Raw genomic sequence first — 17,896 nt, forward strand, 5'->3', positions numbered from 1 at the left:
ATGTCAAATTCTAAAATGATAAAATTAAATGCTTAAGCAAGTGACAGTCAACTTACAGAACCTGCATGAAAGCTATTCAGGCATATCAATATGTCAAAGCAGTAAATTAGCAAACATTTTTATTTATGAAGTATCTGCGTGGGAAACAAATTTAATAGGCCCTTGTCCCCCTTGATGATTTAAATTGTAATTTTAAAATGCTCATTTAAACCACCTTCAATCAGTCCACCTTGAACAAAACAGAAAATGCTCTGCAACCCACTTAACAATATAGCTCAACTGGGATTCCATAATTGAGATCCTCCTTTTGCCCTCCCCACCTATCCCCTCCATTCTGCCTAGCGTGCAGTTTCTTTTCACAGCTCGCAATGAGCATGTAAAGCCAAGCCTGATATTCCAGTTGCTGAATTCAAGAAATGAAACTTCAGGCTACAACCCTGAATATATCAATGGAATCTACTTCCAAGTAATATGTAAAGTGCAAATGCGATCATGACGCGGGGGGGGGGGGGGGGGGTTGGTTGCTTTTTGTTTCACTCTGGTGAGGAAAGTAGTGGCCACTTACTGGAAGAGACAATCCTAAAGTACACAAGTTCTAGGGGCCATGAAGTACACAAGTTCTATGGGCACACTTTTTAAATGCCTTCCCTCCATTGAAAATAATAAAGGATGGGGCACCTTCTTTTGGGGCTCATAGAACTGGCCCCCATGGTCCAATCTTTTTGAAACTTGGTGGGTTTTTTAAGGAGAGGCACTGAAACAGAAAGGAACCACTGCACTGAACAGAACCTGGAAACGTGAAGACAATGTAGTGATCTTAAAATAATTATATAGGATCTAGCTTCAGGTAACCAACAAGATGCTGCATTCTGTAGTAATTCAGTTATCAGACGTTCTTCAAGGGCAACCCCACATATAGGTTACTACAATAGTTTTAGCCTCCAGGTTACTGTCACATGAATCAACATGGACAGCACTGCAGAGTTTTTTTTTTTAAAAATGGAACCAGTTAACATCCAAGATTAAACTGGAGATGTGTGTGTGTGTGTAGGGGGGGAGAAGTACTTTAACCTGCCGCATTGAATTTTCTAAAAGGAGCGCTGGATCTAACAGGACCTTTAAACTCCTAACAGAAGCTGATATGGCCAACTGAACGCCATCAAGAATAGGTAATGCCATACATTTTAGAGCATCAGCATCTCCAACCAGCACAACCTCCCTTCTCATCTGGATTTAGCTTCCATTTATTTACCCTCGGTGACTGGCCTGGGAGAAAGACAGTCGCTTCTGTAGGCTTGTATATAAAGAGCTGGTGTCACCGGCATACGGATAATGCCCAACTCCAAAGTTACACGTGATCTCAGCAACAGCTTTCATATAAATGTTAACTCCAAGCCCAGCAGAATGCTATGACACAGCTCTCAAGAGGATGAATCAGAAATGATTAGATAAAAATAAAACCATTCCAGGACCTTCCTTGATAACAGCAACATTTTCCCAAACACCAACAATATCGAATGGCCACCGTGTCAAGGGCTGCTGATAAATCAAGCAGTATTAGATGGAAAGCATGTCCTTGTCTGCTGAAACAGAGACCTTCCACCAGCAACTACAAGCTGTCTCTGTACCATAGTCGGGCCCCAACCGCACATTCAAAAGGATCAAGGATCATCATCTCATTAACTGGAAGGAAATGCCTGTTAGCCCTATTCTTCACTGCCATTTGCTCCTGTGAATTGCCTTATTTTAATATTATCCCACCCCCAACTGTCAGCTCCTCACAGAAAAAGAATAGTACCTGCCCTTCAAATAAGTCTGCATGATCTCCCTTGGCTGCTTTCGTTTTCACATATGTTCCACAATTCTGAAAAAAATCTGTTCATTAGGAACTAATCTTCCATGTTTGCTGAAGTTCTCAGAAAGGGAGTAGAAGGGGGAAATGTTTGGGGGGGGGAGCCAAAAGCTTTCAAGGACTCCACTGCAAACCATATCACAGCATTGCAACATATTCATTCCTTTCAGAAAGATTATGTCAAACAAATAAAATGAGGAGCAGCATTCTAGTTTATCCTTTAAGCTGCCTTATCCTAGGCTTTTTGTTCCAGAATAAAAATGTCCATCCATGCCATTAATAAGTCTCCAATGCCCCCAGTCCTCTGGCTGAACATGGCACACAAGTTAAATTATAGATTGCCAGCTACACAAGACCTTGTTCCATGGCCTGCCTGGGGCTACAAAGAGGGGACTTAATTTCTTTGCAGATATTGTAGCCTCCTTATAAATATGAATTAAAAAAAAAAAAACCACTTCACTTCCCGCCTGCCCCCCTCTCAGATCTTGGACAGCTCAGCTGCTTTAAGATTTCCTTTGGATTTTCCCAGTTATGAGAATTATTTGGGAGATACCTTTAAACCTTTGCCTTGATGTAGCTTCAAACAAACTTAAATCATTGCCTATTATTCCTGGTTCCCTTCACACACTGACCAAAATATTTATCTCCCCTGTTTGGTGCCTACTTATGACAAAACTTCGGAATTCTGACAAATTTCCATATCTCGTATGTTCCTTTCTCTCTGAACCAAGGCTTGCTGCTACTTAAGCAGAGCTCTTTCCAAAACTGAACAAGGGTCTTCTACAATTGGCTTGATAGCTGACAAGCATTCAGTCAGCACCAACCTGAGCAGTAAATTGTTTAAGAGCTGCACTCATACCAAGGCATGGGCTGCAACTCTGAGGACCTGGGCTGACACCGTGTGCTGATCATACATTGGCTATTTCTAGTCACCAGTGATGAGACAGGTCCATGGGCAGCCAAGTTTATTCAGGCACATCATGGACCGGAATATACAGATGGTGTTCTGTGTCTGCTACAAGTCCCAACCATTTGACAATCCTGGCTTACAATTATTATGTCCAATGAGAAACAATAAGGATTCAGGCCGCAATCCTTTTGTTCTCTTTCCTAGAGAACAGTAGAACGAAGTAGGAGTCAAGCTGCACCTTTATGACCAACAAAGTTTTAATCAGAATGTAAGCTTTCATGTGCATGCCTACTTCTTCAGACGAGGGGATAGGGTTCAGTGGGCTGAAATGTAGTTGGTGAGTTAAGAGTGTAAACTGATGTATTAAAGCCTACTGTATCCTATCCCCTCGTCTGAAGAAGCAGGCATGCACACAAAAGCTTACATTCTGAATAAAACTTCGTAGGTCTCAAAGATGCTACTGGACTCCTACTTTGTTCTACTGCTTCAGACCAACACAGCTGCACACTTGGATCTTTCCTACACACTGTGAGTGGCATGGAACAAGACAGCGTCTGAATGTCCCTTATGTCTCTATAATTTTGCTAGGCATTCAGAAAATTTTCTAGTAATTCATCCAGACATTCAGTGTGGAGCAATGCTGCTTCTCATTTCTGCTTATCACATTATAATGCATGTAGAGAACTCTGAACACTTGAGAACACTATGCAACCAGTATTTCATAAGAACCTGGCGCAAAACAGGAAGTTAAATTGCATGCGTTCACAGTACAGGAATTTTAAAGGATATTTAAAAATACAACGGTATACTTTGAATTTTTTTCTAGACATATGCCAAATTAAGGTTTCCTTGGATGGCCATGATGGGAGACGTACAGTGACTTTGTGCCACAGCAGAGGAAGAAGTTTGACTCAGCCATGGGAACCTTCAATATTCCAGCCTTAATGAGGTTTGAAAAGAGGATACGGCACAAGGAATTCTTTTTTCAAGTTAAGGAACAGTGTACATGTGCTGCAAGGCAATACAAAGAGACTGCACAGTTCATTTTGCCACAACTCTCCTGAAAAAAGAAAAGTCCTCAACAGGAACAAGGTAATAAGCGATCAGTGAACTATTACCTTCCACCCCTGTGCAGCAGAATTCTCACTGCCCTGTGAAAAGTTGATAAAGACTGCCCACCCAAATGGTTATGTATGCAGAGCGGTGAGCTGCCACTTGCTAAATGTTAGTTTTAAGTTACTAAGCACTGAACTGTAGGTTCGCTTACAGTGTGCTTTTTCAAAAACTGAAGTCATATTATTCTATGGGGGGGGGGAATCATGCTTGTGCATCAAACTTTAAACCGTTGTACTAAAATTTACCTAAAAATTATTCCCAAGAAGGAAATAGCAAGAGTAACTGTGCAGGGGCACCTCTACAAGAAAATTAATTCCCCTTCCAAGTACAAAACCAGCATCGGCTTTCATTTCAGAGAAATCCTGTTAAGTTTAGTGAGACTGAGAAACCTGGATTGTGCATGGCTAAATGTTCATGGCCAAGCGGCTACACCCCCATGCTACTACCACCCTTTATGGAAAGATGCTATCTCTTATTTACCAGGAATTGCCTACCTGACAACAAGCTGCTCCTACTCACATTTTTGGACCTCAAACTAAGTAGCACCTGAGAAGCTCTGCAACCTGTGTATTTTCTTACCCTGTTCTTTATATATTAATTTTACTAAAATTAAATACGGGTTATATGGAGCACAAGATTGACAACATTTGGCTTACAAAGCAATAAATCCTTTGAATTAAACGTCAGCTAGTCATTAAAAATCTGGAATTCCTAGAATTAGTGCTGGAGGGGGGGGGGAGAGAGAGAGAGGACTCAAGAATGATTCATCAGAATATTTCATCAGTGTTTTCCAGGTAGGCGTTTATTCAGAGAGCTAGAAACTCAACACATAAGCAGTCAGAGTCAGGCTTTAAAAAGCGTTGCTAACAATTAAATAGCTGTCACTCGTTACACATGGCGTAAGTACTGGTCCCTGGAATTCACTCTAGACTACCTTAGAGTATTGCTTCACTGCACTATTTGGAAAGAAAACTACAAAAAGGAAGCTGCAGAGCAGCAACTGCAAAAATCATGGGCCACAGAAATGTTTCACAGCTGCCCGACTCAGAATTATATGCTTCACAAAAGCTGCAGACATCTGAAGTACAAGTAGCCCACACAAAGACAAGCATAAGCCTCAGAAAACATGACTTATATTAGTATCTATATGGCATGCTTCCATTTTTTGGTATAGCTTGTTCTCAGCATTTCTTTGTACAGAGTTTAAAGCACAAGGTGTAGAAACCAGAAGGCACACTTAGCCATGCAGCATCCTGCAATAGCACCATGATGCTGAAGTGAATGTCTCGTACCAACTTTTTGGCCCCAAGGGTTGATGATTACTGAACATCAGAGCAAACCAAAGTCAGACGGAGTACTTATGCTCAGATCTGTGTATGATGTTACCAGCAAAGATAAAAGATAATTTCTTCAGTGTTATCCACTTCAGTCTGAGGTACCCAAACCTAAACTATACAACTTGAGTTTTAAACAGTTTTTTAAAACAAAACAAAGGGATAACTACTATTTCTAAAATATTGTCCATAAACTTCCAGCAGCATGGGAATACCTACTGGGTTAAAACAGGCAAAGTTATTTAAGACAGCACTACAAGGACCATATCCTGGACAACTATTCCTGGAAAACTGCCAGTTTGGGTTTTCTTTAAAACATGAGTAACAAGCTTCCCGTAAATTCACATATACCAAGTTACACACTGGAGCCAATGTTTGAATTAAGGTATTAAGGCACATAATGGCAAGGCAAAGCTGCTACCTTATATTCATCTACCTAGAATAAGGGTAGTAAAGAACAGCTGGTAGAGTAGAAATGATATTTAAAATTTAGCATGCAAGCTGTTACAAGTGGTGAGAAGCTTCTTCCAGAAATACCTCAGCTTGGGAAACATTTATTACTTCCATGTGTCACTCATGTGACTTGCTCATTCTGTGAAGAGCTAAACAAAGTTTTCATTAGGGCAACACCTAGGTCCTCTCAAGTCCACATTCCTGATGCTTCCAGTCAACTTCCTCCATCAAGTATTTCTGGCTTATTACCTCACTACTCTTAATGACTTTTCTTGCTTCGTATACATGTCTCACATAATGAAGAGGAATGTCAGCATACTTTCTGAAATACCACAGCTTGCCTGTCATTTTAGACTCGCAGACGTCATTGGGACTTAGCCAGCCTGGAAGTGTTTTATAGACCAGGAGATCACCGGCTCTCCTTTCCCATTTAGTGTTTCCGAGTTCCACCTAGGAATGCCAAGGCAGCTGCAAGCATTAAGTAGTCTTCGTATTATGACCTAATACTTGCATGTATACACAACAAAACTACTATCAAAGATCCTACAAGCTATTTTCACAAATCCATGGGAGCTTTAGGTTTGCTTTCCCTCAAACCTCAGGCCTTTCATGCTGTGCAGCAAACTTCTTCTGAAACTGAATGAAGTTTCCAAATACATTATCAGAATAGCAAAAGGGGGGGGGGGGTGTCAGCTGTTCAAAGTCAAAAATTCCACTGTGTTGGGACAATCTGCTTGCATAAGCCTCAGTCTTCTGGATCATAGCCAACATTTTAAATTCATATAATGTTATTTATTCAGGTCTGGTCGTTGAATTCACAATGTATTTCACCAGACTTGGGGGGGCGGGGCTGAAGACATCACTTGGCTTTTCTACAGACTTTGCCTTTTTAAGTTCCCACTGAAACACCACCAGTTTCCCTTTATTCCATCTGTTTATTGCAGTATTTGGTCTCTTTTATGGAGCTTGAAACAAACAATACCCTGAGATGCCTTAGTCAGCACAGCTCCTGGGCTATTAAGAGTTGCTATTCAACTCCCCTTTAATGTAACTATACAGAAAAGGCCCAACAGTAGAAATTGCCCTCCTAGGTACAGAAGTTTCCTGAGTAATCATCCAACCATACCAAGATGAGACGTGGGGGGTGGGGGGGTGGAATCAAGCAAAGAGATCTCTCATTTGCTAGTTTTGCACTAAAAGCAATTAATAGTGCAGCAGCACTGGAGTTGGCTATTCGCTGACATGCTGTGTTAAGACTTAAACCATTTGCTCATTGAGCTTCTGAATCCAAGTTCAATGGCAACTTTTAACAAATTGGCTTACAGTACCTCCACAACAGTTCCACTCAATATACATAAGCTAGTACTCTGTCCTGTCACAAGATTTAAGCTGAACACCAAGACTTCAAACACAAGCAAAAAAAGAAATCTTCAGTCTCGAGCCTATTTGTCTATATTTTGTTGAGAAAAAAAGCTGAATGAGCAGTAGGCCACTTTCAGCTTAACCACGAAGAACAGCCCAAGAAATAGATGCCTCTAGACATGTCTCTTTGGTAATGCCTCACAAAAATTAATTCTTGACAACACTGCATAGAAAACCACATCTTAAATCAATTTTTTTAAAAGGCACTAGAGATTTTCACGGAAGCACTAGTGCAAATGCAATAGATGTGTCAAGCTGGTTAGCATGTATTAATAGTTTTAGTTTCTATTCCACATGAAGAAATAACCTCAGCTTCCCCACCACACTTAACAAAAGGTATTACCATATAATGCTAGGATACCACATGGCCATTTGCAGCAAGGCTGGGAGTCAACTGAGACGTTGGAAAAGCAAGCACCAAATGCAAGAAGGCATTTTATGTTACTACTAGTAGTTACTATGAAAAGTTGTAAGTACTGCATACTTTACAATCTTTGACCGACTTCATATTGAGAAATTAGATGCCTAGGTGGCCTTGAGCAAAGCCACAAAGTATGCCCAAAGTCGTGCCAGGTCACAAAAACAGGTGTCTCAAACCTGAGCCCAAGGCTCTATCTTCTGTATGCTGCTTGCTCTCATTAACACACTCATATCGTTTTAATGTTCTGCCTTAAACCTCATTTGAAAACCCAAGTACAACCTTACTCTGTGCTCTTCTGATTAAACAAGACATCAACAACAAAAGATAACTGAAGTTATTAATGCCTGAAATAGGACTAATTAGTTTTCCTAGATTACATAGTCCACATTATACAACATGGATAAAACAAAGATTTCACTCTCTCTCTCAAGGCAATAAAAATTACACTCATAATACCATCCCAACATTTTAGGTTTCCTTGAAATGCTGGTTGCTGAGCCAAAAAGAGAAAACACAGGTATGGATGAATCAGTTAGCATTAATATACCTCTCACTTCAAGCACCACTGAAATTGGCAAGAATGTAGCAAAGTATTTAGGACTGCAAAAGAAACCACAGGGATGAAACAAGTATTTCAACCCACAGATTTGCAACTGTAGGTAGATATTAATGAGTAGGGTTGCCAGGCCTGGGCTGGAAAATACCTGGAGATTGGAGGCAGACCTAGGAGAGTGTGGGGGGTTGAGGAGGGGAGAGGCTAGAGCATGGTACAATGCCATAGAGTCTACCCTTCAAAGCAGCCATTTTCTCCAGGGGAACTGATGTCTGTCAGCTGGAGATCAGTTGTAAAAATGAGCGCTCACCAGACCCCACCTGGAGGCTCACAACTCTATAATGAGACAAACCAAAGTGCCCTACATAGTAGAGTTCCTTAAACAACACAGGCCACAATACAATAAATTGCCAGGTGAGTGTAAACAATGGGAAGAATTAACCTGAAAAAGTGTTTAACTTTTCTTCTTTGGGGGGGGGGGGGAGAACGGTATTTTGTGCATTGTGTGTGTATTTGCTCCTGGAAGTCGTGTCAACCTCTGGTGACTGACCCCTACTGTGGGCCTGGAGGATATTCAGAGAGGTGTCTGAACAGACCTGCCCTTGTCCCTCTTTACTAGGTATTTCAAGGAAGTTTCCCATCTAAGTGCTAAGCACAGTCGACCCTGCTCAGCTTCCGAGATCCAACTTGCCTGAGCTCTCCAGGTCAGGGCAAAGTTTGTAACTTCTTCGTAGTGTTTTGTAAGTATCCACTGTTATTGGCTTCTAAATTATATTAATTTTGGTTGATGATAGTTTCAAATAAACATTTTGACAGAAACAACCATCCAATCATAAACTGATGCCAGTGTTTAACTAGTACTACACTGTATTACATAAAAAACAAGAGCGAGAAGATCTAGTTATTCTTTTTTTTAGCCATCAAATCATAGCTGGTTCATGACGACTCTGTAGGGTTTTCAAGGCAAGAGACATTCAGAGGTAGTTTGCCATTGTCTGACTCCGTATCTCAACCCTGGCATCCCACAGAGGTCTCCCACTGAAATACTAGCCAGAACTGAATAGCAAAAACTATAAATCCATTACTAGAAATATAAGCCAACTTCCAACAGTTAGTTCATCAAGGTACAGAGGACAATCAGTTTTACATTACACAATTTTTTTCCTTCATAAAAGTTTTTTTGCAAGTACCAAGAAAGCAACTGAGGACCACTTAAAAGTCTAAGGGGGAAATTAAAGACCAGACAAGGGTTACAGAGTAGCAGTCCCAAGACAATTCCAGAAGGCTCATCCTTCCTTAAACTGCCTAAGTTTTTAAACAAAGTTTTGTTTAGTCTTTTGATGGACAAGGGAAAAAACCTGACCACTAGAGAAGCACACTGGACTACTCAGAATTCCACCCCCTTGCCTCAGGGTTGCTGTCAAAAACCTCACTGACTCGACAGGATAGCACTTCCCTCTCCTGAAACAGTAGCCTTAACACATATTACCAAATAACCTATGTATGTACTTCCGCTTGCTCTCTGAAGAGAGCTCCAACAGCTGTTATGAAGCAGATTTTAAATTTGGGTCCAAATAAAAGGGCATAAACACTGAAGGCTTTTTCACCACCAGCAAACCAATTCTGTTTTCTAACTACTATGAAAGCACTCCAAAAGTTTAAGCTACTCAACTTCCAACAAAACTAGTTTAAGCTACCCAACTCTACCAACAAAAGACACACAAACCTTACGCTGCCATACAGCATAAATACTCAAAAACTTTTCATTTTTCCCTTGCCTAGTGACTCTATGCTGAATTGTGAAATCCTGACATCTATAGTGTAGACCCCCACTGGCCAGAAAAGGAAAAAAAGAATATGAGGCTGTACACAAGAGGCACTGGAAGCTAACCACTAAGGTTTTATTTAAAACTAATGCACAGAAATTACCACCATGCTCTCTGTTGGCCACATCCAGTTTAGTGCAGACTCTCACACCTGCAAGCTACTGTCCCATGTCTATTTTAAAAAATGCACATGCACAAGCCACAGCTCCCAACATCTTCAAAGAAATACCTGCCAATATGACACTTGTCTAGTGATGGGGGAGAGGGAGACAGAATAAAACATAAGGCTTCAAACACACTAAGTAAAGAACTGGCAATTTAGTTTTTTAAAATGAGTAAGATTTGATAATGCAATCTTAGTTTGATTATGGATAAAGCTGAAGCGATAAGAGTTGTCAAGTAAATTGTGCAGAAAAGCAAGTTTATAAAAGTGACAAGAGTAAAGGTTTGTATCCTTTCACAAGTTACATGGTATGTCTGCAGCAGCACTGTTGTTCAGACAGTGGTAAATATGGGCAGGACCAGTAAGTACAGAGCATCACATTGCATGGAGCTTCACAAACCCTCTCATTTCAACTAATTATTCAAGTTAGCTTGAGTACCAAACACGAGAACACATGACTTGATTCATCATCAAGCACGAAACCGACAAACATCCTTTCTTTCAGTCTGCCGGTATGACACAGATAGCCTACCCTCTTCCACCCATTTGCAATTTTGCTTAGTTTTTGCTTTTGAAATTGACACACAGTAAACTCTAAAACTGGCTCCAAGCGCAAGTAAGGGAATGCTGGAATGCTGTAAGATCTTGATATAGTGAAGAGCACTACATTTTACATACAAAAATAAGAGTGACCTGGAACAACAACTGCCTTTTTTTTTTACAGTTCGTACCCAAGTTACAGACTTAAAAAATAAAAACCCTGTTCTCACGTTCCATGATTATGACTTATAGCAGGGGTGGCCAAACTCACTTAACTAAGAGCCACATAAAATAAACATCAGATGTTTGAGAGCAGCAAGACATAAACATCAGATGTTTGAGAACCGGAAGGAAGGAAGGAAACTTTACATGCATTCTCCAAGCCGCTGGCTAGTTTGACTTGGAGAAGTGATTTAAAGAGAGAAATGCCTTCTCCAAACTAGCCAACAGGGTGGAGGAGGCTGTAAGAGCCACACAGTGTGTGTGAAAGAGCCACATGTGGCTCCCGAGCCGCAGTTTGGTCACCCTTGATCTAACAGAAAGAGGTTGAAACTCGGTTTTGCTTTCCTTAACTCGGCTCCTGAACTCGCGAAGAGGGCGTGTGGGTCCCAGGGACCGAGCTGGTGATGAAAAGAGAGCCAAGGGCGAGCCAGCCGCGGCTTCCCGGTTGGGGCGGGGACGGAGGCGCTGCGGCCATAGAGACCCCCCCCCCCTGCTTCTTTGGCCCCTTTTGGGCCGGCCTCGACCCCCCCCCCCCGCTCCTGTCCTCAGTTCCGGGCGGGAAGGCCTCCACGTGAGGAGGGGATCCGCCTGCCCCGCAGCTCGGGCCAGGCCCTCTCGGCCCCCCAGCCCACCGCCCCGCACCCCGGCCGTGGCCGGATCGACGCAGTGCGGAGCTCCCGGCAGAAGCAGGCCAAGAGCGCGGCCGCCAGCCCCGCCCCCGCCCGCGGCCTCGGGGGAGAAGATGGCGGCGGCGGCAGCTCGGGGCGGTGGCGGGAGGAGGAGGAGGAGGGGGGGGTGAGGGAGGAAGGAAGGAAGGGAAGGGGCGGCGGCTCCGGCCCGGGCCTCGCTGCTCACCTGTCAGCCAACAGCCAGTCAGGCCCCGCCGGGCCGGGCGAGATTGGGCGGGAAGGTGGGCCCGGGGATCCTCGGCGACGGCTGGGACTCCTCCTCCACCTTCTCCCTCGTCGTCCTCCTCCTCCTTCGTCCTCTCACTCCGCCGCCGCCGCCGCTGCCGAGTCTCAGGAAGGGGGGGTGAGAGCGGGGAGGGGGAAGCTGCGGCGACGGGGCCCAGGCGGGGGAGGGCGCGGAGGAGAGGCGGGAAGAGAGAGGAGAAGGCGGCGGCAGCGGCGGCGGGTCCGGGCCCCGGGACGTCTCGACGCCAAGAAGCAGCAGCAGCAGCCGCGAGGATTCGCTCGCCTGTGAGAGGGAGAGAGCGCCAGGGAGACCCACGAGCCCCGCTTCCGGCTCCGGGCGGAAGTCCCGCCCCCGCCGGCGGAAGAGATTGGCCTACACCCGAAGGCTGGCCTGCTCGCTGGAAGCCATCTTGCCCTCCCCCTTTTGCGCTCTCTCTCACCAACGCACACCCCTCCCGCCTCTTCCCGTTTCGCCTCGGCTCAGGCGAGAGGCTGGTCTAGGCCGGCAACCTGCGCGGCGTCTGATTGGCCGGCGGCGAGGCCAGCCCAGCGCGCGGTGCGCGGCGTGACGTCGGGAGCGCGGGGCCGAGTGACGTCAGCGCCTTTCCTGAACTGGAAGGTTGGGAGGGGGCGGGGGTAGAGAGGGAGGAGGGGTCCGCTCACGCCCCTCGGAGCCGTTGCTCGTTCTCTTGCGGCGGAGTTCGTTCGAATGATGGCCGCCTCTTCTCGGCTTCCGTAGCAAGACTGGCTATACAGAAAAAAAAAGCGAATTTGGAGGAAAGAGAACCATAGGATCTCCTCCGATGTATTTTGAATAGCCGGGGTGGGAGGACTGGAGTTTTCCTGGAATTGTAATTAATTTCCAGATTAGGTCCCTTGGAGAAAATGGCACCCTCAGAGAAGAGACCGGTAGACCATTGAATCTCGGGAGCCGCGTGTGCCTCTTTCACACAGATTGTGTGGCTCTGATAAAAGGAAGTACTTCTTCACCCAGAGGGTGATTAACATGTGGAATTCACTGCTACAGGAGGTGGTGGCGGCAACAAGCATAGACAGCTTCAAGAGGGGATTGGATAAACACATGGAGCAGAGGTCCATCAGTGGCTCTTAGCCGCAGCATATTGTTGGAACTCTGTCAGGGGCAGTGATGCTCTGTACTCTTGGTGCTTGGGAGGGGGGGCACAGTGGGAGGGCCCCACTGATGGGACTTCCTGATGGCACTTGGGGGGGTTTGGCCACGGTGTGACACAGAGTGTTGGATTGGATGGGCTATTGGCCTGATCTAACATGGCTTCTCGTATGTTCTCTTAAAGCCCTCACCACCCTGCTTGGAGAAGGCATATGTCTCTTTAAATCGCTTCTCCAAGCCAGCCAGCAGCTCAGAGAATGCATTTAAAGTTAAAGTTGCTTTCTTTCCCCCTCTCCTTCCTCCATCTATTTTTCTTCCTTCCTTGTTTGCTTGCTTCTCTCAAACATCTGACATTTAATCTTTGTGGCTCTTATGTTAAGCAAGTTTGGCCACCCCTGACATAGATTGTGGGTGGAAATTGCACCCCAAATTCCCCTTTCACAGGCACCCACCCCCACAATTTCCATTAATGTCCTAGGCTGGAATCAAACAATCTTGCGATCAGTGGTGTAGATAGATAGATAGATAGATAATTTTATTTGTATCCCGCCCTCCCCGCCGAGGCAGGCTCAGGGCGGCTAACAACATCATACAAATTTCAATTATACAAAAAGCAAAAAACACAAAATTACATTTAAGCATTAAAATTCTGATTAGATTTAAAATTAGTTAATTAAGTTAATAAAAGTGCTAATACTGTTCTTTAGGATGGCGGTTATCATTAACAATTTCTTCCTTCGTCAGCGAAAGCTAGTCGGAAGAGGAAGGTCTTGCAGGCCCTGCGGAATTGTTCAAGGTCCCGCAGGGCCCGCATTTCCTCACCACCCTGCGTGTAGTGATGAGAGAGTTGGATTAGGGGCGACCTGGGCTCAAGTCCCTGCTTGCTGTGGATATCTGACAAAAGGGAGCTTTGACTCGAAAAGTTATAGCCTGGGAATCTTGTTGGACTTTGAGGTGCTCCTAGACTCTAATCTAGCTCTCCTAGACATTGAACTAAGTGGGTGACTTTGGGCCACTCACTGCCATCCTAAACTACCTCACAGGGTTGTTGTGAGGGTAAAATGGATGAAGGTCAAACTATGTATGCCACTCAGTCAGTCAGTCAGTCAGTCAGTTTATTGCGGCTCTAGGCCAATCGACAGCAACAACACAACTCATCAATAACAGTACAACACAACACCAAGTTGAAATATAACTGACTGACTATGTATGCCACTCTGAATTTGGAAAAATTCAGGATAAAGATGCAGATGCATTACACCAATAGGTAGGCTTTGTTAGCAGTTTGTTTTCAAGTCTAGTTCAATATGCTGATTTGATGGGAGTACTGGTTTTCTCAGAGAGCACCTCTGTCCATAAAAACCTGCCCCAAATTTTAAGAACAACCAATTAGATTCTCCTATATATTACAAGTATTAGAAGGGCTAGGCTGCTTTCCATGATAAGAGGGGTATTTTCTGTCATAGTTCTGAAATTCTAGGATGTTCTAAAGGATGTGTGCTTAATTGCTCATGTTTTAGGAGTTAATTTTTCTGCTGCTGTCCTTCAGAATTTTTTTTTTTTTAAAAATCAAACTCTTAACTTAAAAAAATTAAATTGCATAAAATGTAATATGTACACTGTTTTATCAAACTAGAGAAGCAGTATATCAGTTATGCAAATGCTTTTTAATGGTTTTAAGCAATTTATGCCACACTCTTCAGTTCAGTTCAGGTAGCTGGCTCCAGGTTGACTCAGCTTTCCATCCTTCCGAGGTCGCTAAAATGAGTACCCAGCTTGCTGGGAGAAAAGTGTAGATGACTGGGGAAGGCAATGGCAAACCACCCTGTAAAAAGTCTGCCATGAAAACATTGTGAAAGCAAGGTCACCCCAGTGTCGGAAACATCTGGTGCTTGCACAGGGGACTACCTTTACCTTTTTTTCTTCAATTCCAAGTGGTAAATATATATATATATATTCTCCCATCTTTTCTTTATGTTAACCAGGAGCAAGGAACCCTCCCTTAAGGTCATTGCAGCCTTCCCCTCTGGGTGGCATTATGTGAAACATAATGCAAAACTAGATAGACCATTGGTGTAATCCAGTACTGCTGTGTTCACATTCTTATGCATTTATGTAAAAACTAGGTGAAATGAGCCTAGTATTGGTTTGGAAATTTGACCCGCTATCAGTGTTCTCTCTAAGCTGAGTTAGCATGAGCTGGCTCACAGATTTTTAACCTCCAGCTCACACATTTTTGTCTTAGCTCAGGAAGGATGGCCCCGGAGCAAAATAATTTATGCAGCAGCTCACAACTTTAATGCCAGTAGCTTACAAAAGTAGATTTTTTGCTCACAAGACTCTGCAGTTTAGAGGGAACATTGCTCGCTATCACTGCATTCCCTTGTGCCTAAGGACATGTCACCTCAATGGAGGCACAGTTTTTGCTTCCTCCTTATCAGCCCGTACCCTCAAAATGTTCATTATTTTTAAATCACCTAATGACATTCTGACATGAGGGATTAACCTGGGTCTTGACACTTTAAAGGTGAAGGTAGTCCCCTGTGCAAGCTCCAGAGTCGTTTCCAACTCTTGGGTGACGTCGCATCACTACATTTTCACGGCAGACTTTTTTACAGAGTGGTTTTGCCATTGCCTTCCCCAGTCATCTACACTTTCCCCCCCAGATTTTACTGACCTTGGAAAGATGGAAGGCTGAGTCAACCTTGAGCCAGCTCCCTGAACCCAGCCTCCACCGGGATCTAACTCAGGTCGTGAGCAGAGAGCTTGGACTGCAGTACTGCAGCTTACAGAAATGTTAGCTTTGCAAAACAACAGAGTAAACGCAGCTGGATTAAAGGAAACATTTTATGATGAGTTGGCTCCTGGTTTAAAAACTCCCATGACGCTCCTGTGGGCCTCATGAAGGATGAAAGACTGTGTACCCATACTTGGGAGTAAATTCCATTGGGAGTTTTCAAATAAACATGCCTAGCGCTGGACTGTATGTTTGGCAGGAAGGGAGCTGATGAGGCCTTTGTAGGTAAAAGGGGAAATTACATTGCTGTTCCTTAGCTGTACTGATGGGAGGTGGGGGGTGGAAACTACCTGCCAAAGTGTTATACTCAGGGTTTTTTTTGTAGCAGGAATTCCTTTGCATATTAGGCTACACCTCTCTGATGTGGCCAATCTTCCAAGAGCTTACAGGGCTCTTAGTACAGGGCCTACTGTAAGTTCTTGGAGGACTGGCTACATCAGGGGGGCATGGCCTAATATGCAAAGGAGTTCCTGCTACAAAAAAGCCCTGGTTATACTTTTTTCTCATCCACTTGTTGAAACTGAAGCTGAATTAAACCTACATCGTAAAGACCATTAGAATATGTATAATAAGCAGTGCAATAGAATTGGATAGCATTATAGCATTAAGGAAGAATGAAAATAAAAACAATGTACTGTAAACAGCAATAGGAGGGGAAGGGGAAAAAAGAAAACTGCTAAAACTTTTCTACAGCGAAAATTCTAATTCCTGTTTAGTTGTAAAGATGCAAGAGTTTATGAGGACCCAGGCTTGGCAGTCCGAAGGCTGCAATAGTGTACATTCATGGGAATGGCCTATTGAAGCTTACTTCTGAGCGCAGCTTACTTTTGAGTAAATATGTGTTAATTTCCAGGAAACGGTAAACCGCTGAATTGTAGCCACCTAGTGGTAGGAGGAAACATTGCTGGCAGAACTGAGTTTAAACACCAGCAGGGAAAGAGTTAGGTACCCCCCCCACCCCCTCCTACACACTTACACAAAGCATTCCCCCTCTTTATAAGGCAGTCCCAGATGCTGCATTAAAAAAAAACTTGGAAAAATAATTGCAGAACTATTGTTATGTATAGTTCTGATCCGAGGGACAACGTGAAATGCAAAGTAAAAAGCATCTGAACAGTTTTAGGTCTTTTGGCAGAAAAAGAACTTCATACCATATTAGTCCTAGGCAGGTCTTGGATTCAGTGGGAGCTCACAGGAGAACAGCTCCTGAACCTTTCTAAGAGTTCCACCTCCTCCTCACCTTGTCCGTTGAATAGTAGGTGCAGCTGCATAACAATCCTGGATGAGCTTCACCACCTATTTTTCTACAAAACGACCCCTGGTCCTAGAGTTGCCATAGTCTGAAAAAAAAAATTTTTTTTTAAGGCCTTTCTCTTTAACAGACTTAATGGGATGCTATTTACCAGGTGATTTTATTTACCTCCATGCCAAGAAAAGCTTCAGCTGCCCATATTTCCTGTATTAAAAAGACAGGATATTTTTCTCTACGTCTGTGGGCAACTCTAGCTAGTCCCCTGCTTTAGTCTGTAGCCTCTACAACTCCATTTGTAAAACAAAACAAAGCATATGACTACAAACATGAGACTCCGAATCATTTTGACTCTTAAACCACATTTTGACTCTTGAACTGCAATCCTAAAAGACTTTATTGGAGAATCCCATTAAGTTCAGTCCCACTGAGTTTAGTGCAAATTGTTTTTAAATAGATTCACACATATGATCACAACGCAAGAAGCATAGATGTGTGGGGTCTGAAAGAAGGACACATTTAGCACAGTCCTTGGCATGAAATCCGACTCCCAAATAAATGTGCATAGAATGTGCATCTTTAATCAACATAATTGGGAGAGAAATATTCACATGTTTGCTTCCATAGGGTGACATATGGTTTAGAGAGCCTCAGAGTGAAGGCTTAAGTTATTCATAGATGCATCTCTTGACCAAGATATTAATCGAAACAGGAAATATAATGATCAAAATTCCGTTGAGAACCTACTCTATGCACAGTTGGAGAATATATCGCCTTTGAGTGTTCTACTTTACATATTCCTTGGAAGCCTGGAACTGTCATGGAACTTGGTGGTTTGATTGATGTTATTCCAAATATTGTATTTATTGGCAACAGTGTGTCTGTGTTACAACATTTGAATTTTTCTCATAAGTAATACTAGTGTTTTGTGCATTATTTATTTGCTGGAGATAATTAGTACATTGTTTTCATTATACAAAGAGCCCTGTGACGCA

At 43.5% G+C, this 17,896-nt stretch overlaps 1 protein-coding gene across 1 annotated transcript in view; it reads right to left on the bottom strand.

Moving 5' to 3' along the window:
- LARP4B (La ribonucleoprotein 4B) overlaps window positions 1-11,785 on the bottom strand; it is a 76,977-nt gene extending 65,192 nt beyond the window's left edge. Inside the window, exon 1 of the mRNA XM_060248087.1 lies at window positions 11,668-11,785. The gene's annotated coding sequence lies outside the window, so the exon portion shown is untranslated. The remainder of the gene's footprint in view (window positions 1-11,667) is intronic.
- Between the last annotated feature and the right edge of the window lie 6,111 nt (window positions 11,786-17,896).

This window comes from Heteronotia binoei, chromosome 10 (assembly GCF_032191835.1).
Source record: "Heteronotia binoei isolate CCM8104 ecotype False Entrance Well chromosome 10, APGP_CSIRO_Hbin_v1, whole genome shotgun sequence".
Taxonomy (NCBI): domain Eukaryota; kingdom Metazoa; phylum Chordata; class Lepidosauria; order Squamata; family Gekkonidae; genus Heteronotia; species Heteronotia binoei.